The sequence below is a fragment of the Cupressus sempervirens genome, chromosome 9, assembly GCF_028749045.1.
Source record: "Cupressus sempervirens isolate cs-2001-9-10 chromosome 9, ASM2874904v1, whole genome shotgun sequence".
Taxonomy (NCBI): Eukaryota; Viridiplantae; Streptophyta; class Pinopsida; order Cupressales; family Cupressaceae; genus Cupressus; species Cupressus sempervirens.
In genome coordinates, this window is record NC_143126.1 from 126,447,112 (window position 1) to 126,471,131 (window position 24,020).

Genomic DNA, 24,020 nt, shown 5'->3' on the forward strand with positions numbered 1-24,020 from the left:
GGAGAAAATTACAACCACACATACTAGTCACGATATAGCTTAAATAAATCATGTACCTTGGCATTCTAATAATTATTTTTTCGTTGGAAGTCGTAGAAGGATGATGTTAGTATGATCAAGATATGTTAATGACATGATGTTCAATATGTCGATGTTTGTGTGCTTGAGATGTAGATGTTTGAGCATTGGATATGTTGATGATAGTATATTTATCCTACCAATGCTAAGATGGTGTTCTCCGCAAGTATGATATCACTATGATTTATAATGGGTTTATCATTGATCTATGAGGTATATGATATTTGTGTTGGTCCTCTTATCTCTACAGTTGATATTCTTTTTCTTGATACCAATATGATTGTTCATAAAAAAAGGATTTGATTGTGTAATTTTTTTATCAACATTTCAAATCACACTATATTTGTGTAGTGTGATATGAAATGTTGATGTTGAAAAAATACACAATCAAATCCAGAATTTTTGATGAAATGTTTATGCCTTTGTTGGATCTATAGAAGTAGATGTAAGACAACATAAAATAATGACACATTTTGTAATGCCCCACTAGGGTACCTAAAATAAATTAACTTATAAGTCACCAAGTTTGCTTAACATTTTTTTTGAAAGATTAAAATGACAAGAGATAACATAGCAAAAGCAATAACTTGCATACATACAAAGCAACACAATAACAGTTACATCTCTCAAGGGTTCCATGACATTGAATCATGTACATAAGTTTTATTAAGATTAAATCTGATACATAACAAAGTCCACATCATAGGATAACCATAAGTACAATATCAAATGAAATAATATACAAGTACATAAGTGTTGGAAATATAAGAGGAGTAATTGAGAGGGGAGGGGTGAATCAATTATCACAAAAATAAATCCCAAATCCCTTAGATGTCAATACAAAACATAAACTCTGTTGAAACTATTGTTACTTAGTTAACACACAAGCACTCAGTTAACACTATTAATATGTCGTAACTCAATGAGCACTATAATATTAATTGTAACTTGGTAAATACTGAACATGCAAATCTTAAGATATTAACTATGATTAACCATAATTAACTTAATTGCATACACAAAAGAAATAGCATGAACACAAGTGACACCAAGATTTAACGTGGAAATCCAATTTGAGAAAAATCACCAATTGCAACTAGTTATTGTTTTCCACTCTCTGAAGTGAGCCCTGTTAGGAGCTAACCCTGTTAAAGATTACAAAACACACTGTTAGGTCTGACCCTGTTAGAGGATTTAATCACCTAGTTAGGAGTGGCCTTGTTAGAGGTTTTTAGACACTTCAATCTAGAAGTGCCACCTTGTTGGAGGATTTACAAATAGCTGTTAGGCTAACTATGTTAAAAAATTTGATACACTGCTACAATGGTTAGAGAGTAACAATGATATGACCTAATTGCTAATGCAACTATATAGTAGATTTCATATCTCAATTTTGGCTTGAAAACTTGATCCTTCCTTATCAAATTAATCTTTGTAGCCCAACAAGGATATCCTACTTATCCTTCAAATTCGCTTCCTCTAAGCATCTTCTTATCCTCCACATATTTTCACACATTCAATCCTCAACTCAACCTTTTACTTATATCATATACATTGTCAAGTTGACTTGAGTACAACTTATAACAATAATTCTTCATCTCATGAGTCAGCTAGAACCAAAAAACAAATCCATTAAACTCAATATGCCAAAACAAGAGAATCCTTTGTTAGCTAACCCTACTCAGTAGATACTAACTTCTAAAATGATTTTCCTTTGTTAAACAAGTGAACTCTTTTAACATTGCAACTTAATAAACTTCCTTTGGTAACTGAGCGATCTCGATTAACACTAGTTCCATCCAACTTTTCTTTGTTAACCGAATGAGCTTGGTTAACATTGAACTTCTATAAACTTCTCTTAGGTGCCTGAGTGAACTCAGTAGACACTATCTTCTGAACTTGGAAAACATTGGAATGCTTGGCAGACACAAGAAAATGTCTTCATCACCTAAGTGAGCTCAGCAGACACTAAGTGGTAAAGATATGACATATTTTGTAACATCAAAGACAATATACAATTAATCAATTGATTTCAACAATAAGATGCCACATGGCATAACCAAAAGGCATAATCATCCTCTATACAAGTCACAGGGTATGAAATGCTAAAAGAATATACATCATGATAAGGTCCAACATCTCATAAGACCTTAAATAATCAAAGTACAAAAAATCAACATATAAATATAAAACAAAATCACAAGATCAAAAGAATGGAACAACTACACAAGTACACTCAGCAATAACATCTAGTTGTCGAATCTCAATGGTATAAGAAATGCTACCTCCTAACCTTGTGGAACCTAAATGGTTCACTCCCATTGTGTTGAGGAGATAATCTCAAGTCTCAAATGGATAACAATCCAAAAGTTATAACAAGAATCTAGGTCAAGGAAATCTTGATAGTAATCTATCTCAAAGGTAACGAGTACACAAATAACATCTAATTTCAGAGGCAACATAGACACTTAGGAAACCTAATATGTGTGTGGGCAAGTGTCATCACATGAGCCAACTCTAAAGTTACCCTGGCAACCTCTCTAGACTCCAGCTCCCTAGTGACTCTATGCAGCATCAGTATCCTTTCTTACAAACAAGGCATACTAATGAGGCAAGGTTGAAACCAAGCATATGTTACAAGCTAGAGTTGTCATTGCACCAAAAGATCGACTTGTCTATGCCCGATACAACCACTAGACTTATAGAACACAGGAACCAGTTAAGCCATGTCATGAATCCCGAAGGGGAATGTTGGCGATTAGTCCAATAATCCCTCTCAATGTTACCCAAGGATATTTGAACCTATGACCAAGCTCTAATACCACATGTTACAAGCTAGAGTTGTCATTGCACCAAAAGATCGACCTGTCAATGCCCAATACAACCACTATACTTATAGAACACGAGGTGGTTAAGTAATGTCACGAATCTTAAAGGGGAACATCGACAATTAGTCCAATAGCATCCTCTCTACTCTCGTCCTAGCTTGTACTAGCACTTGAGGAATGGGCAAGGTAATACACTAACTCTTGTTAATTCATTTTAACTCATTTAATGAAATGTTATCTCTTATTAATACAACTTACAAAGGGTTACCCAAGAAGCCTCTTTAGGGCTTCGACCTCCATTGCAAGCCACTTAACAACATACACATAAATAACCTACCCTAAGCTCATAAAAATATATCTCAAAAATCACAATATTCACCTCAGTCCTATACAAGCAATTGAAAAGCACCAATAGATAATTGATCGAAACCTCATAGGTTACACCAAGAAAATTACAATATTCATATCAATCCTATACAAGCAACTAAAAAGAACTAATAAATAATTGATCAAAAACCTCATCACAAAAATATGTGAATGCATCACAATGGTTGGGAATAAAAAGATCATGACCAAATAACATTTACATAACAACATCATAAATCAATCACTTCCCAAGCTTCAGGTAAACATACCTAACTAGTCAAAACTAGGTTTACTCCAAACTCAAACATGAAACATAACATCTCATCAATTAATTAAAACAAGTGAAGTTAATCATTCCCATTTTCTATAGTAATTCTCTAAAGTTTTGATTTGAGACAAGGTTTCTAGGTGGAATCGATCTAAATAAGAGCTTTGTATTTATATCTTAATTTTTTATGGTCACCAAATAAGTATATATATTTATCAGTCAAATGACAATCTATGTGGAAATTTTCTTATATTTAACTCTACCCGAAAATATCCCATTTACTTAATATTTCAAATGATCCAACAATCCAATAATAATCCCCTTAATACATACTACAATTTCCAACAAAATAAAATTTAATCACATTAAATTAAAATTTCACTAAATTACTCCTAATTAATAAAATAATTAATTATTAACTATTAATTAAAATTCTAAATTAATTTATATTTTAAAAAATTAATAATTTGTTAATTAAAATTAATTTATGGTAAAATTTTTAAAAAATTAATAATTTGGGGTTACAAAAAAAAAATTAATAGTTAATTATCAAATTATTAATTAATAAATAATTTTGCCACATTGCCCAAGGTAGCATACGCTGTGTTGGTAGCAGAAGACTATCCAAAGATAGTTGCACGTTGCCTTGGCAACATACCTATCCTTTGGGATAGTCACTATCATTGGTAGCCGGAGGGTGGGAGATGGGGTCCATCCCCCCAACCTCTAATATATATATATATATATATATATATATATATATACTTGCAAGTCTGAGCCTGGAGGATGAATTTTTCCAGCAAATCCTTTTTATCTTTTTTTTAAAACAAAATACATTGATTCTAATATCCAAACAAACCCTAGCTGGTTTTCTACAATAAATTCCTGTCACAAGGGTTTTTAATTTCTTTTCTTTCATAGACGTTTCAATAATGATGAATAATAATTTCCAAACAAGGGTTTCAATCTAAATATGATTTCCAAAATAAGATTTATAAACGGGCAAAAAGAAGACAGAGGTAATTTGGGAGGATTTACTATGGAAATCTCAACAAAATTACTACCCTGATCTAATACTAAACATAATGAACGCTCAAAGAATGTAAGAATTCTCATCTCTCAAAACCCTTTCCATAAATTACTCCTCTAAAAGAAATGAGCTCTAATTTCCTAATAAAGGATTTTCTTCTTTTAAGGTTTCGGTTTCATGAACATGCAAAGCCTTTTTCTTTTATTATTTTAATTTATTTAATTTCATGTGCATACTTTTTGTTTTTTAATTAGATTAAAGTCTGTTTAAATTATTCTCACTTTAATTTTATTAAATAATAAGATGTATTTAGAATGTATATTTATTAATTTAACTAATAATAATATTTAGAGTTCATTTTAAAAGTGAACTTCTAAATTATTTATTACTAAATTAAATAAATATAACTATGCCAGAATAAGACTTTTAATTAAATCTTTAAATTTATTTCCTCTATTTAAATAATTTCTCAATTAATTAAAATAATTGTATTATTTTTTTTGTTAAATTAAATCATTTAACAATATCGTTATTTGATTTAATTATAACTGAAAATCAAAATGCACCTAGAAACTTAATAAGAAAACTCATCTAAAAGACAAAATATGAATTCAAACTCAAGGGTCAAAATATTGAATTCACATCACTTGATGAATTTGGAAGGGTACATAACTTAGATACTTGTCCTATATTCTAGGACAATTGGCTCAAGGTTAGGATTTGGACTCAAGAACTATCTCCCCTCTTTACTATTAAAATATTGCAATAGGGCTCGCTCATCTTGGTAATTCAGGAAAGTCAATGCTTGGTACTTCCAATCTACATAAAAGTTGAATACACACACACACACACACACACACACACACACACACACACACATATACATATATACATATATAAAAAATAGACAATGGTGGGGAGTGGTACATTGTGTAGATCCTTGTTAGTAGGTGACTACGACTCCCTTCCTCAACCACATCAAAAATATCAAACATGAAGTAAAACATACATGTACACCATACACATGCAAGTATGGGGTAAGTAACCATACAAACCATAGATAAATCATCCATTTAACTATCATCATGAAACAACTAAGATCACTATATGAACATAGAAAGCATCATCATCGAAAGAATAACCATGAACACATGAAATAATCGAGTATCAAGTAGCTCGTCAAATATATAATCTAAGTATGAAATAACATCAATTAAATTAGGTAACTAAGTACCACTAAATCATAACACATAACCATAAAAGTTGGCCTAATATAACATGAAAAGTAAACTAGGAGTAGGCACTACACAATTCTATATCTTTGGTATTTCCATGATGAATGCGAGTATATCGATGTAACTAGAATGAATTCATAGGAATTTAGGGTAATGAGAATTGAAAGTAATTTTTTTTTATAAAAAAAGAAAAGAACATAAACCACCATTGTATTGCTTTGTGAATTAAATAATAAAGAAGATGAAGAAATACGTACCGTGCAAAGTAGTGAAACCAAACTTTTGCAGATGCAATCACTAAGGAAAATTGTAGTAGATGTATGAACTCTCAAAACTCATCAAATTGTGAGGCCACCTTTGATATGCACACACACAAGACAACTTTATCCTAACACTCCAACAAAAAATCGTGTGTTGAGTTTATCACAACAATACGTGAAACCAAAGTTAAACACCCAACACGATAATTTGATAACAATATATATGAAAAGACCTACAAATTGGAAACAACCAAAACTAAATAATATGCAAATATTGTCTTCTAAAATGCTTCCAAATGTGTAGATGATTTGTTCGATATGGATGTGTACTCAATGATGTTGCATGAAATTGGACTTAAGAATATTGAGTCAGTAAGTTTTAATTTGTGTCTCAAATTGGGCAAGTGATCTAAGGGAGCTGATTAGCCTTAGATAGAGGGAGTAATGTGGTTGAAACAAGAGGGTGGTGTATCTTAAGTAAGGGGGTGATGTGACTAGCAAGTGGATATGTTAGAGAAATAGAAGTGGAGGGATTAATTCAATAATTCAATTATTTAATCAAATGGGTTGATTATTGGTGCATGGATTGGATTAGGCTAAACCACTGGGTCGAGGGTTAGTTAATATTTGAGGAATTATATAATTGAATTAATTAATTAGATGGGGGAGATTCAGAATTAAATTTAATAGTTTGTACAAATACTTAATTTAATAGTGAAATAGATATTTAATTAATAAATCAAACTTCTTTGAAAAAAAAATTAAAAAAATCTTTCTGATCACTCTGCTTTATAAACAACGAACTGGATTACAAAATAAGAAGTCTGTGAATTAAGCAGTGGAGCAACTCGCCAAGTTTGTTAGATTTTGTTGATTGAAAATAAGAATTAAAAGTGCTTCACAACACATAAGGTAATTACTAGAGTGTTAATATTATTCCCAAGCCACTTGGGTTAGAGCGAGCTACTGATTTGACTTTCGCCTGTCACCTACTCATATCTCCATCTAACTTGTGTGCATTGGACTGTGAGCTATTTCAAGGTGTTGTAGTGACACAATGAATTCCTTCAAAATTTGTTGGATACGCTTGAACAAAAAAATTACAAACATTAGAAGCGAATAAGAACATTGAAAGAAGAAAATAAATTGTGTAAGTTATTGTGCTCTACACTGCACTATGAGAACAACAAAGGAATTGCAGCGAGATTTGCACTTAGCATACACTTGATCTGCATCTGCATTTTGGGTGGCATCAGTTATGGAACTATTTGAAAACCATTGTGATGATCTTTGGGCCCCATCCACTTCAAGCTCCATTTACATTATCTGAGCATTGGATATTCAGTGAGCATTGTCTAGGCATTATCTTGTCTATTTAAGTGAACAGGAAAAAATCCAAAATTTTTGGCACATCAAAAAAGTAGAAAATACTTGAGCTGTCATTGCCCCTATGTATATTTTCTAGAATTTTATTGGAGTAAATTTGTTTTTTTATTAAAACTATATATTAATTAGAATTGAAAAATGGTAAATTATTTCTCTAATTATCCATAGTATCAAAGACAATGTACTCATTTATGGCGAACAAAGTATGCACTTCCCTTCTATCAATCACTAAAATTGCTTTTGGAGAACAAGGAATCTGAGGAAGGATGGATAGAGGTCTGATCCCATAGACCCAAGAAAGATAAATTATATCACCTCAGAGGGCAAAAGCTTAGACCTATGGCTAGATTCCCTAAAAATAATGGAAGAAGGTGTCCAAATCAATCTAATGCCTTCAATCCCCTTCTAAAGATAGATTCGACATAATATGATTCTCATCTGATCCCATCTTCTTGATCAAACAGAAGGAAGGACTCCCCAACTCAAGGACCTCTAACAACTTTGAATCTCATCAAGGAAGAAAAGAAAATAGATCGAGAAGTGATCTTCCTATCAAGTCATAAAATTAATTATGTTCAAAGAATATGCTAAGATCGAGGACTTTTTGCCTGATGGACAGGTTCTAGTATGGAGGCATTTTTTGTTGCTAACTGGCTTAAAAATCTTCTTGGAAAGATAGTTGACTTGACAATTAGGGAAAATGAATATATATATTTGTCTTGTGATATTTTAGATCTTAGAAATAATCTCCTATACCGGAAAACCCTAGTTCTGAATTATTACCTTGTAAAATTTATAGAATGGGGCCCATTCTTTGATCCCAAAAAATTAGCAAAATTTGAAGTAGAAAAATAAATCCTTCTTCCTAATCTCTTCATTGAATTTTTGGTTAAAGATACACACAAAATTATAGGGCAAAAATCAAGATCATATGTAGGTTTGGTAGAATTTGATATTGCTTTCTCAAGTCCAAATATTATAGTCAGAGTAGTTGTTAATGTATTGAACTCAAAACCCTAGATATAAATGCAAATGGAAAAATCATCTTCGTCAATCCAAGACTCGCTGAGGGTCTCTTTAGAATATAACCAAATTATGTTATTTCTCTACCTCAAGATGTCTATCATCAAGATGTTTCACAAAATTCCCTAAATATTCACATCTCCCTTAATAAGAATGGTGGCATTTTTTCGATCCACCCAGGGGAGGATATGGAGGAGGGAGAGATCAGGGATTGCCCTCCTCACCTAAAATTATTTTTTATTAGTATAGGTAATATTGAGGAAGAGTCCCCTCTACATAACCTACTCTTCAAGTCACTCCTTTCAAGGAATTAATCTAGTTTGGTCAGGAAGCAGAAAAGAGGAGGTTTTTTCCAGTAATCTGGCTCAAAGAGATGAAAATCCAAGTGAAACCCCAGAATGAAAGGAAGCAAAAGTCAGTATGGTAATAGAAGATCTAAACAACATGGTAGTGGATGATATTTGCGATGAGCAGGCGGTTAAGTTGCAAAAAATTATTTTAATCTCTAAAATTATGGAAGCTAACCTCACGGAAGAGGAAATAGCCTCTATTGCTGATAAGGAAATGATATATTTTGAGATCAATGAGGAAATAGTGGAGGATAACTTAGGAACTTTAGGTTTAGGACTTTCCCTCCGAAGAAAAAGAGATCTAGATTGTGCAAAAGTATCGAAGAAGCGAGGTAAAAAATCCTTGCAAGAGTTGAGATCTAGTGATAGGGTAGGTAAAGGTCAGTTTAAACTTGTCAATATACTTTGTGCAGGGAAGGAGAATTTCCTTCCCACAACACCGAGAATATTATTACATGGAATGTTATGGGTTTCAATGCCCCTAACGAGAAGTGACTCCTAAAGTGTTGCATCTCAAACAATAAGGCTAAAATAATTCTTCTTCAAGAAACTAAACTAAATAGCAAAGAGATGGATAAATTTTAGAGGTCTCTAGGTTGGATGGAGGTAAGAGACTCCCCAGTAGAAGGAGCTTTAGGTGGGATATCTTTGTGATGGGATCCAAGGAATGTCTCTATCTCCTTAGAATTTCATAGGAATTGGATCTGTAGGTTAGTAAAGGATATAAGATCTAATTTTTGGTATAAGCTATTTAATGTCTATGGTCCAATCAACAAAAAAGATAAGTCTAGGTTATGGATAAAACTGGAAGAAAGTCTCAATGTAGATGGTCTATGCATTCTTGGAGTGGATTTTAATATTATCCTTCATCCTATAGAGAAACAAGGTGGTAATAACTATCTCTTTCTTTGGCATCAAAGGAGTTTTCTGATTAGGTTAATAGGATAGGATTGATGGAAATAATATGTTCTAATAATACCTTTACCTAGAATAATAGAAGGAAAGGTTTTAGAAATATCGCAGAAAGATTAGATAGGTTCCTTATTTATGGGGACTTATCTTCTGTCTCTATTTCATTCCACTCTGAAGTAAAACCAATATCATGATTAGACCATTATCCTATCGAGCTATTTAGGTTATAGAGGATAAACAACACAACAATTGCCCTTTCAAATTTGACCAAATGTGGCTTAAAGATGAAAATTGTCTTAAACTAATTAAACAGTGGTGGGAAGAAATAGAGGTCTCGAGATCCAAATTGTTCCAAGTGGTTAGTAAGGTGAAAGTAATCAGGCAAAAATTAAAGGATTGGAATTCATAATTCTTTGGGAACATCTTTGAGAATAATTTTACTTTGGAGGGAAAATTGGCATCCCTTATGGAGAATGGAATAGGAGAAACTCAATACTTAGAAGAAAAAAATCTTATGCACCAATATGAAGAACTTATTGCGAAAGAAGAGATTTTTTGGAGGTACAAATCAAGAGAGGTGTTGTTGGAAGTAGGGGACAACAATAGTAATTTTTTTCATAATAGTTCCAAACAAAGAAGGACAATCAATCAAATTACATCTATCAAAGGTAGGGATGGAAACATAAAGAGTTCTACTTAGGAGATTACCTTGGAGGTGGTCTCTTCCTTCAAAGATATATACAACAGTGAGGTCAGTTCCAATTTGCTTTCCGAATAAAATATTCTTTCCAACATCTCAAAACTAGTATCCAAGGAACAAAACAATCTTCTTTTACAAAAGATATCTAAGTCAAAAAGTTGAATCAACTCTAAAACAAATGCACCTGGATAAATCACTAGGAATGCATGGATTTGTTGCCTTCTTCTTTCAAAAAAATTAAAACTTCATCGAGGATGATATTACTAAGGCTCTAGAAGGAGTTAGGAATTCAAGAAAATTGCTTTGCAAAGTTAAAAACACTTTTATTGCCCTTATTCCTAAAACAAAATATGTGGACTTTTTTAATGACTTTAGACCTATTGCTCTGTGCAATACTCTTTATAAGCTCTTTACCAAGATTTTTTCCTATAAGCTCCAAAAGATTCTATCTAACCTAATTAGTGAGGAACAAATAGGTTTTGTCCCTAGAAGATCTAAATATGATGGTATCATTATAGCTCAGGAAGATATTCATTCTGTCCAGAACAATAGATCTCGTAGTCTGCTCATTAAGTTAGATATTAGTAAGGCATGTGATAGGATAGACTAGTATTTCTTATGTAAATGCCTAGAAAAAAATGACTTCTTGAAACAATGGATAGAATTAGTCTTTGAATGTATCTCAACCTCGAAATCTCTATTCTAGTAAATAATGTCTCGGTAGGTTTTTTCAATATTTTTCGGGGACTCAGATAGAGGTACCCAATCTCCCCATTCCTCTTTATTATAATGGTTGATGCATTAGGAAGGTTGATCTCTTGGTCTATATCCTTAGGGGAAATTAATGGTATTCCCATAACTAGTACCAGGATCCTACTACTCATCATCATTTTTTAGATGATATCATGTTATGTGGGGAAAGCTTGGTAAAGGAGGCTTTAGCTCTTAAAAGTATCTTGAATAAATATGTTGAGGCATTAGGGTAGGTGATTAATAAAGACAAATGAGAGATCTTCTTCTTTAATAATGATCCTAACCCACCCTATTTATCAACTCTCTTGTATCTATCTTCCTAGTAGTAAACTAAATGACATTAATTGTTATCTTAGGTCCTTTTTCTAGTAAGGAAGTGCAGAGAAAAGAAATTTTTTCTTCCTCCTTTAGGACCAAGTAGATCAAAAGAATGAGGAAGGGGAGGCATCAAAAATATCAAACTTCAAGGGAAAGCTTTAGGAGCAAGGTTAATTTGGTCAATGATCATATTCCCCAACCTAAAATGTGTTAAGATGTTGACTCATAAATACCTTTCATCCTAGGATTCAATTAATTTTTTCAGAGAGACTAATTCTCCTAAAGGATTGAGGTTCTAGAATTTCCTGCTGAAATTCAAACACATTATATAGAATACTTTGTCTTGGAATCTAAGGGATGGAAGGGATGATCTGTTCTAGATAGACTCATGGGGATGATATAAAGCCCTTGATCTTTATCCTTCCCTTCATCAATCCAAATCCTATTTGGAATCAAAATAGGGATCTAAGGTTAGGGATTATGTGACCTTCAAGGACAAATGGACCAAACTGGAAATGGAAAGATTTAGATTCTAAGGATATTGCACTGGAAGATAAAAATCTCCTCCAATCAATTCTTTGTTTGAGGAAAATTTCCTTTAGAGGAGGGAAGGATCCCTCATCTAGGCTAGTAGTAATAATGGAGAGTACTCTTCTAAACTAGGTTATAGATATTTAGAATCACTTCAAGGCTTTTTTAATAGCATTCTTCCTCTTAGATTTTTTTGGGATAAGTTTTTGCTCCCTAAGACAAGATTATTTTCTTTTATAATCCTTCACCAAAGGGCCCTCACTACAAAAAGAATGGGAAATTTTGGATTTCAAGGTCCAACTAGATGTCCATTATGTGAAGTTGAGGAAGAAACTATGGATCATCTCTTCCTTCACTTCCCTTATTTAGGTATGCGTTGGCAATGACCTTGCTCTCATCTAGGATTACTAATGACCTTCCCTAGTTCCATACTCAATATGTTGATGTCTTGGCCTCTCTTAAGATTAGATAGTATCTTTCACAACCTTTGAATCTCATCCCCTTCCATGGTTCTTTGGGAACAATGGAAGGAGAGGAATGGTTTTTCAAGATAGCAAGATGTCAATTAATCAACTTATTAACAAGATAGAAATTTCAGTTATTGTGTTAATAAATAATAGGTTGCTCGATTCTAACATCAAACAAGCCAAGATGACTTATTGGGATGAAAAGATGCATGGAAAATTGATTGGTTTAGATATCCCATCCTTTCAAAGCAAATGGGTAGGTAAAGGTAAATATTCAAAGGAAAAATGTGTATGGAAAATTCCAAAAAAATGATGGTTCAAGCTAAATTTTTATGGAGCGTCAAGAGGAAACCCAGGTAAAGTTTGCATAGGATGTTGCATTCACAATGACAAAGGGGAGGAAATTTCCAATATAGAAAGTTACATTGGAGAATCTACTAATAATTGGGAGAAAATTTCCACTTTAGTAGAAGGAATCTTGTTATGCAACAATTACGAATAAATAAGTTACAAATCAAAAGAGACTTGGCCATAATTATAAATGCTCTTAGGAAAAGAAACTCTTTAAAACTATAGACTAGATGTGAAGCTATTAGAAGGTTTAGAGCTATGCAAATACTTTTTAAAAAAATTATAAACCATATTTATTAGGATGCTGATAAGACAATGGACAAGCTAGCTACTATGGGGATTGATAAATCCATTCCAATTGATTAACTAAAGTATCAATCTTCACTTCAATTACCTTTAGTAATTATTATTTAGAATATATTTAATAGATAACTTGTCATAATTTCTATATCCTTAGAAGTGTTTTAAATTATATTTCCTTTTTTCAATGATTGATTCCCTTCACACACTCTTAAATCTTTGAGTTGCAGGAAAACATTGCCCGTATGAAGGCATTAAATTTTGCTTTTCTTATCTTGGAAAAAGGGACCAAGTCATAATTTTGGAGAGAAGGAAGTTCATTTACCTCATCATTCTTCGAGCAGTTCTCAGTTACCAACCCATTTATGCATTTACTACTAAGCTAATTGATATCTTACTTAGAATGACATTCTTTGACGTGGGTGACTGTTAGTTCCTCTCTACCTGATCATCCAACCAGGGTGATCAAATGGTTCCAATATTTCATAGGAATGTTTATCTCCTCCCATGTTTTGTGCATGTCAAGAGGACTCGAGTGAGAAACTAGATGGAGCAATATGACCAAAGAGTGTATTGGAACTTGGGAGAAGAAATGAAAGTGAGTATGGAATGTCTAGAACTTCATCCACTAGAAGAAGAGGAGGTCTAGGAGCTAGAGGATTAATCAACATCCCCTTCTCATATGCCAATAGACCAGTAAGCGTTCTATTTGTTGGAGCCTTGAATGAGGATTTTTGAATATTAATTCACTTGTTTTATTTATTTTGTTTTTCTTTCTAATTTTAATTTAATGTTTGGTTGTTCCTTGATGTCTAACTTTTTAGGATCTTAATGTCTTTCAAAAATTATGTCGTTCTAAGGATTCTCTAACCTCCTAACAAGTAGTATAGATTTTTTTGGGGGATCTTTATCTATTATTTTAGGTCACACAAACAAATGGGCTAGCTAAGGAATTAAGGAATCTCTCTTGAAGTTTTATTCTATACATTGTCTTCCAATGGTTTTGATTTGAAAAGGGTAATAGTGAAGGATTATCACCCAACTCCGTCCTCTCAGTGCCCCTTGAATTGGGTGGTTTACTATTTTTCCTATTGATATATGGTTTGACCTCTTGCTTATCAAATAATAATAATAAATCAAACTATTGGTTGTTGTTTGATTATTAATTGGAGCATAGTCAATTAATTAAATTAATTAACTAGGGATAACATAATTTAATCAAATATTAAATATATAATTAACAATGCCTTTGAATATGACTAAATAAGATTAATTAATTGTGTGAATAGATTTAGGTGTCTACATTTTTCCCCACTTTGACATAGTGTTGGGACAATGCTATTTTGAAGAAGTTTTGAAGATAGACATCACGAAGAATTTTTTTGAAGCAAAAAAGTTGCCCAAGTCTTGAAAAGAAAGGAGAGAGACTAGATTGGGCAACCCCCCCTCAAGAAGGTGGGGAGGAGAGTATACGAGGCCTGACAACATCTCAAAAAGAACAAAAACCTAAATGAGAAGGAGGATGCAAAAAGGTTGATAAAGAGGTAGATTTATGACCATGATGCAAAATTAAAAGGGAAAGGGTGAAAAAGGGTCACTTGAGAGGGGGTAATGGAGAAAATGGTTGCATAATGAGTCTTATGTAAGGGTCATGAGGATTAGAAATGGATTACTTATTTTCATTTTCCTATTGAGATATTGTTGTTTTTGAGTTATGGATTGTGATAGCGAGATACACAGGGAAAATTAGAGCATCAAATTGATCTTGTGTGATGTGTGCAGGTGTGCAAGACTATGGACCGATCAGTAGGTGTTAAACCCAAAAAAAAAATTTTATAATGTTTTCACAGTGAGTATGTAAAAATGTTTGGGCACTTAATTTGATATAGAAATGTCAGGGATTGACAAAGGTTACAAAGAACATCAAGATACCATGATCATCATTGCATAGGATTGACTTGAAACATACATGTAAGGATTGCCCTAACATCACACATGAATCCGAAAAGGAGTCAAAGTCGAAATGATGTTGAGTAATCCACAAATAAGCAACATTTCCCAAGTGCACCATGCAAGCACAAGTGATCACATGTTTGGATATGCAAGGGTTACATTAACTTACTCACAAGAAGAACAAAAAATAATGAAAACTGATCTAGATGTTGCTCTCAGATTACCTCATTCACAACACACAATGATATGAAAATACTGTGGCAACCTTGAGGAGAGAACAACCAAATTTTTTGGACATGATGATCAAGAACCCAAATTGAAATCCAATATAGAAAGAAAGGGCAAATCCATGAAAAATAACCTTTTTCCAAAGAGTTGGTAGTACTAGATACTGACAGACTAGGGTCAGACATGAAGAAGGATGCATCCTGAAAGGACTTTTTGGTAGCATCTAGAACCATAATTGAGTAGAAAACTAAAATGTCTAGGAAAAATCTTGTCAAGACAACATATGTCCTGAAAGTTCTCAGAAGTTAGAAATTGAGTGAAGTAGAGATCTGAACAAGTAAGGTAGTGCTAAACCTAGCAAATCATTTGACTATTACTTTCTTACCATTTTATCAAATAAAATCTCTTAACTGACTAGACTTAATGAGTCTTTGGAATTCTATATAACATCTATTAGTGATATTTGTAAGTCCTTTAGATCAAGCCACTATTCAGTAATGACAAGGAGTGATAAGGTCTAGGTGATCTTTGGTTAAAATTCTATATCTAGGTCACACTAAATATGTGCATGTAAACTTTTGACAAGGTTGACTCCTAGTAGAGCTCACTTGACAAGAGTGAAATTTTTGGGTTGTTGGTTCCTAGGTGGTTTTCCCCTTTACAGGGTTTCCATGTTAAATAAACGTGTCAAAATGTGTGAATGGTTATGTGTTGCAAATTGATTTTCATGTTATTTACTTAATGTTGCAACTTAGTATAAGCTAATTTAATACTTTGATACTCGATAAAGTAATGAATAGTGAGATAATAGTTTGAAGTAAAATTGACATAAGTTATTGCTATGAAAGTTTATGAATTTTGATTTGGTACTAAATTGCTTAAAATGCCTATAGGATAACTAGATATAATTGATTCACCCATCTCCCCCCTCTTATTAATCTAACAATTGGTATCAAAGCTAAATATTTGAAGATGTATAAGAGAGAGGTATTGAAGCTAATCAAGGAGAACTTCTCCTCATGGAAAAAATGAATGAGGCTACATGAATCTAGTATTGAAGACAATACTCTACTTTGGCTAGAAAATACATATGTTTCTCCTACCTCTCCCATGATTGTGGCAGAGATGGCACAAAAGAAAGAACATAATAGTTTGATTACTAAGATTACATCTACCCTAAATGATGTCAAGAACTGTATTAATGCAAAAGAAATGTGGGACAAGTTAGAACTTGTACATGTCGGTGATGATAATGTGTTGAGAGCAAGAGCACAAATTCTGAGAGGAAAATATGATGACATGAGAATGAAGGAAGATGAAAATGTTGTGCAGTATGTGAACTGATTGAAGGAAGTTGTGTGTGCAATCAAAGTTGCTAGAGGAGTCACCAGTGATGCTAAAGTTGTAAGTAAGGTTCTTCGAACTCTTTTACTTGTCTATGCTCTTAAAATTTTTGCAATACAAGAAGTTAGAGCTATTCTTGGTAATAATATTACACTTCATGGTTTAGTTGGTCAGTTGACTACATTTGAATTAAGTAATTTTGATACTAGTGTGCCTACACTTGCGAATGCCTTCAAGACTTCACTAACCATTCACAGTTCAAAGAAAGAAAAGAGTATTAAAGATGAAAGTGAGGTAGAATAAAAAGATGAAATAGATGATATTGAACCATTTCTTGTAAGGAGTTCACTAAGAGTTAAAGGTGAATTACCCTTGATATGTTTCAAAAGTAATGAAGTTGGTCACTTTTCTATTAAATATCCTAACAAGTACATGGATGACAAGAAAGATACAAATTATAAGAAGGATCATAAATACATAAAGAACAAAGACTACAAGGAGAAAGGGAAGAAATAATGCTACATTGATGAGGCAGAGCACATTGAGTCATATACTCAAGATGAGAAAGATAGAGTACAAGTGGTGTATGTTGTTATTAGAGAATATTCTAATGAGGGAAGGTATGAGGATAATAAAGCTCTTATTTCACATATTAGTGAGAATTATAAATAGATCATTGATAGTTCTCACATCATATGACTGGTGATCTTAGTAAGTTTGATAAATTTGAGGAATGTGATGACGAAACTATTAAATTAAGGAATGACATTCCATGTCTAGTAAAAGGTAGAGGTTCATTGATGTTAAATGACAATATTAGATGTGATGATGTATATTTGGTGCAAGGAATAAGATATAATATGTTGAGTGTTGCTTAGTTGAATAATATAGGTGACAAGCTGGAAATCTCAGAATATGAAGGTCAAGATCTATGACGATAGTGGAAATATAATTGGCACTATTGAAAAAACTAAAGGTAATATGTTTCATCTTGATCCTACAATTGATACATTCTTATTTGTAAAAGTTGAAGATGTATGGTTGTGACACAAAAGGTTATGTTATGTTAATTTTGAGAATATGGTTGAGATCAGTAGAAATAAAAGAGTTAAAGGCTTATCGAATTTGTATAAACCTGAGAATGTTATGCGCAAACAATGTTAGTTCAGTAAGATGACAAAGTCAAGTTTTTCAAGTAAGACACATATTTCTAATGATATTCTGGAACTAGTGCATCTTGATTTGTGTTGATCTATGAGAGTAGAAAGTTATTATGGTGAGAAATATTTCATATTGCATAGTGATGATTAGTCTAGGATGTTGACACTCATGTTCATGAAGTTGAAGTCACATGCTTTTGATATGTTCAAATGGTATAAAACTAGAGTTGAAAAGAGAGTTTGGTAAAAAAATGAAATTTTTAAGATCTAATAGAGGTGGTGAATTTATGTCTATCAAATTTACTAACTTTTGTGTTGAGCATGGTATTAAGAGACAAATGTTAGCACCAAGGACACTACAACATAATGAGATTGTTGAAAGAAGGAATATATCAATTGTTGATTGTCGAAGAACATTTCTTATTGAAAAAGGGATTGCTCAAATTTTATGGAGAGAAGAAAACAACACTGTAGTTTACACTCTCAATCAAGTTCAATTTATAAAAGAAACAAATAAGACACCTTATGAACTTCGGTATGGTCATACACCTAACGTTAGTTATTTCAAGATATTTGGAAGTAGATGATACATTCATAAAGATGAAAGGAATGGTAAATATGATTATAAAGGTGATGAAGAAATTTCCCTTGGGTATTCTTCTAAGATTGAGGCATCAAAATGTTTGAACAAGGCCAATAACACAATGATTGAAAATGAAAATGTAAGAATTGATGAATTTGTCGATAAAAACAACAAGGAAAGAAAAAAGGAACCAGATGATTCTAAAAAGTTTGTCTATGTCTATGAAGATTTTCCTAACATAATGAATGAACAACAATAGAGAGACATCAAGTATCAGCTTGCACTACTCGAGTTACAAACAGAACAATGATAATTAAATAACTGAACCTATGCTAGAAAAATATCTGAGAAATAATCATTCACCTAAACAAATCATTAGAAATAAAAGTGTTAGAGTTATGACAAGAAGTGAGTGAAAAGGTGGCACATGTTTAATTATTGAATCTGAACAAAGAACTTTGAAAGTTGCACTTAACAATGAAGATTGGATTAGTGGTATGAATAATGAGATTAATTAGATTTAGAAGAACGATACATGGACACTAGTACCTAGATCAATTGACAAGAAGATGATAGGAACAAAGTGGATTTTCAGAAGAAGAAAAAACTTAATGAAAATGGTGAAGTTGTGAGAAACAAGACAAGATTAGTTTGTAAAGGTTATGCCCAAGAAGAAGGAATTAACTATGATGAGACTTTTTCCTTTGTTCCAAGATTGGAAGGAGTCAAAAATTTGTTGGCTTATGCTACCTACAAGAAATTCAAAGTGTATCAAATGGATGTTAAGTAAACATTTTTGAATGGGATAGTTGAAGAGGAAGTGTGCATAGAACAACCTAAAGGATTTGTTGAACCTTATCAAAGACACCTGGTTTGTAAATTGAATAAAGATTTGTATAGACTGAAGCAAGCACCGAGATCTTGGTATGAATGGTTGCATTCATTTTTATCATGATTAGATTTGTCAGAACAATTGAAAATAGTAATCTATATCTGAAAAGTGAAACTAAAAACATAGTGTTGATTGTTGAAAGTTTTGTGGATGATATCATATTTTGCGGTAATGATTTGTTATGCAAGTCATTTGTTGATTAAATGAGCAAAGAGTTTGAAATGTCTATGTTTGGTGAGATCAACATTTTCATTGGATTACAAGCTCATAAAAAAAAAGATGGTATTTATGTGACCCAATCTAAGTATGTGAAGTATTCTAAAAACATTTGGCATGGAAGAGTCAAGGCTAGTCGGTACACCTATAGTGACTAAATGAAAATTATCTAAGAAGGATAATATTGCCGAGGTAAATGAGATATAATATAGATCAATGATTGGTAAATCACAATATGTTGTACACAATAGACCTAATATTGTACATGTAGTTGGAATAGTTGTAAGGATTTCTTCTAATCCTAAGGAAACTCATATGATTGTTGTGAAAAGGATATTTAGATATCTAATAGGAACTGAAGATTTTGGATTGTGGTACAAACAAGATGTTGACTTTACAATTAAATTCTACACCAATGTTAATTGGGTTGGTAATGTAGATGGCATAAAAAGTGCAAGTGGTGGATCTTTCTTCTTAGAAGAAAGATTTATAACATGGCTAAGCAAGAAACAAAGTTACATTTCACAATCTACTACTGAAGATGAGTATGTTTCTACTGCAATTAATTGTTCTAATATTGTTTGGATTAATAAATGTTTGGAAGGAATGAAAGAGGAGGTAACTAATCCTATTACTATTTGCTATGATAATACTAGTTCAATAAACCTATCAAAGAATCCAGTGATGCATAAAAAAACCAAGCATATATCTATCAAGAATCATTACTTGAGAGAGCAAGTACAACAGGAGAAAGTGAGGCTTGAAAATGTGAAATCTAAAGAACAAATTGTAGACACATTTACCAAGTCATTACCTAAGGATTCGTTTGAGTATCTAAGAGGTAAACTAGGGGAGCTTTCCCTATCCAAGATTCACTAAGTGAAGATGCATGCTACATTGATTCATGGATGATTAGATATATCTTTTTTGAGTTGATGAAAGAGGTCACTCTATAGGGACATTTCCTAAAGATGTGCAAGTGATTATAATGAAACTAATGTAAATAGTAAATGCAAGGTACAAGGTATTACCATAAGGTTTTATAAATTTCACATTGGAACTTATATTTACCTTTGGCATTATTATCAAATGGGGAGAGAAGTACATAATGTAAATATTGACTAGAAGGGAGAGTTCTATACTATTGAGAAACATTTTGATGAAGTTGTTGTTGCATAGAGAAGTACACCCTAAGGGGGATAAATTGAGAGAATGCAAAGATAAAGCTGCTAAAGATATAGACCAAGTGAACCTAATGTTGAAATTTGTTGAAGAGATCTAGAATAAAGTGAGAGAGCTAAAAAGTTGTATTTTTGACAATTCATACATTTGATTATATTATGTGTAATGTTTTATGATATAAAATCTTATCTTTATGTGTTTCCATCAATGCCAAAGGGGGAGATTGTTAGCCCCAATTGATAATGTAACTAAGAATGCTATTATTGTATGTAAAAGAGTCATATGAGTTGTTATGTTATCATTGATGTTGAAGCATGAGTTGCTTATACATTATGCTAATTCACTAGGGTACCATATCATTTGATTGATGAAGAGGATTTGAAGAAAGTATGATGATGATAGAGTTAATAAGTATTGGTATTTAATTTGTACTTAAGTGAATTGGACTCTGATAGTATAATTTTGGTTTGACTATTTTGCAATATTGTTATGTTGTGATTAAATTCATAACTGGTGAGTCGGTGAAAGGACTGCAACATTAACCAGGTGATTACAGTTGTCACCAAGTGCCTGGCAAAGTAATCTTAAAGTTCAATGTTGATCGAGTAATTCTCGTGTTAATTGAGTGATGTATGTAAGTCATTTAGATAAGGCTACTCTTTAGTAATAACAATAAGTGACAAGGTCTAGATGATCTTTGGTTAAAATCCTCTAACTAGGTCACACTAAAAATGTGCATGTAAACCTTTAACAAGGTTGGATCCTAGTAGAGCTCACTTCAAAAGAGTGAAATTTGTAGGTTGTTGATTCCTAGGTGATTTTTCCCTTTACAGGGTTTCCACATTAAATATTTGTCAAAATGTGTGAATGGTTATGTGTTGCAAGTTGGGTTTCATGTTGTTTACCTAATATTGCAACTCAATATAAGCTAAGTTAATACTCTAATACTTTGTAAAGTAAAGAACAAAGAGATAAAAATTTGAAGTAAAGTTGATATAAGTTTGATAGGAGATGTTAAATGTGGTTACCAAGTTATTGTTACGAAATTTTATGAATTTTCATTTGGTACTAAATTTTTTTAAAGGCCTGTAGTATAAGTGGATATAAATGATTCACCCCCTCCCTCAGTTATCTAACATAGTGCATCCCTGACTAATTAGGGATGTAATACATCTATGATGGGTCAATCATGGATGCAATACATCCTTTTTTGGGCTCTATTTTAGATCCTCTACTTGGGTCTCATGTTTGGATAACTTCAGGGTGTTAATTCCTAGGAAGGTTGACCTATGAGGGTTACTCAATTTTGAACCCTTTATAAACCCCTCTATTTTCTCCATTTATCATCAATAAAGCTCATATCAAAGCATTTAATGATCAAGGCATTCACAAGTTCAACCGCTCATGCTCAAGCTCTCAAGTGTTTAAGTCTAAAGCATTCAAGTATTATTTCTATTAAAAATCAAGGATTCATGTATTCAAGCTATTAAAGGAGTTCATGCTAGATCTTCTATTTCATTTTAAATATTCAAGATCTCCCTTCATACATTCAAGATCCTTTGTTATATCTTCTACATTCATCTTCTCAAGATTTACATTCATTTAAATGCACTCATAAGGTGTAATTCAAGCACATTCATTCATGAAGGTTTTGATTCCACTTTGATTTTCTTGCTAGGTTTTTTGAAGTTGAGTCAAGGCTATTGCATCTACATACTTGATTACATTCCAAATTCAAGAGCATATTCATAGTTTTACATTGCTTCATGTTAGATATATCACTATAGCTCACTACAATTCTATCTCTATTTCAATTCAAGGTTAATTCCCAAACTGAGGTTTGATGAAAGCAACCCACCCCCCCTCCCTCGCCCCCCAAAATAATAAACACAAATAGGATAAGGTCAAAACTTAAGTCTAGTTTTTGGTTAATGGATGGTCTAACCAAACATGGTGTTAATGAGGTCCAAAAATAAATTCCCAAGGTGTGTTTAAGAGGTGTTAGGTGATAGGTTTTTATTTAGGAGTCTATTTTGGTCGATTAGGTCCTGATAGTTAAAAATTGCAAAAAATGCTCTAGGAGGAAAAATAAGGTAAAATACCATAAAGGGGGGAAAGGAGTGTGTCAAGATGTTCCTTATGTGTTCTAAGGTCATCCTAGGAGGTTTGGTAATGTTCTTTGCAAGTTTGGAGAGTCTAGGAGCAAAATTGCAAAAGTTGTCAAAAAGTTGCATTGCAATTTTTGCAAAATTGCTTCACAACTTTTTAGGAAATTTTGAAAAACCAATGATTTGGGGAAGTTATGGTTCAAACTAAAAACTAGGATGAAATATGAAGTCTATTTAAGACTTTTCTAACTTAGTTCCAAGGGTTGGACAGTTGGATGTATAGGATGGTTTTGAGCATTTTGAGCATAGTTTGGAGTTTTTGGTTGGATTTTTGGATCGAATAGAAGACTATTTTTGATGAAGTAGACTCTTGTGTTCATGTCTTAAAACTATGTGTGGTTTTTTTGGTTTCAAGTAAGCATTCAATAAGGTTTAGAAAATTATTTGTTTTTGTTAATACTATTGTCCAGTTTTGTGTAACAATCATGAAATGGGCTATAGCTTGAGTGCCCCTAGTCTAGTCACCATGGCTCTTGGAGACCAAGAAATACCAAATTTACATATTATAAATATGGTTTTTGGATGTCATGAAGGCCATTTTCTATTTTTAGAAGTGAACCCTAAGCAAGCTAGCAAGCTTGGCAAGCTAGTGCAAGGAGATGCTTGTAAGGAGTTTTTGTGAAGAATAGATGATTGAAATAGGTCAATCTTGAATTGGTAAGGTAGGAGAAATGTGTAAAGGAAGTTAAAATCAAAGGAGGAGACTGGGTATGGAGTTTGACAATTGCAAGAGAGAAAACACTAACATTGCTTCCAAAACCCTTAAAAGTAGGGATTTCTGAATCCATATAGTACAAACATTGTTGGAACCTTAGACCTACAGAATCTTCAAGAGGTGGTTTTATGGAAAAAAATTATAGTATACACCAAGGGGCATTACTAATGGTTTTTGTGAGTTACCGCTCTTTCCTTGATTCTAGGAGGGCTAATAGGGGCTCTTAGGGCTACAAGGCCAGCTAGCCAATTTGGTGATTTCGGTGAAAGAACCTTGAAAGAATGGTGCAAAAATGATGAGGAATGCATTAAGAACCTTAATAGGAGTTTTCTATCTTACTTTTGAGGCACTTGGTCTTCTTGGGAAAGTTTTGGCATTCTAGACCAAAGAAGGCATTTGGGGTGAATTGGGAGAATGACATTG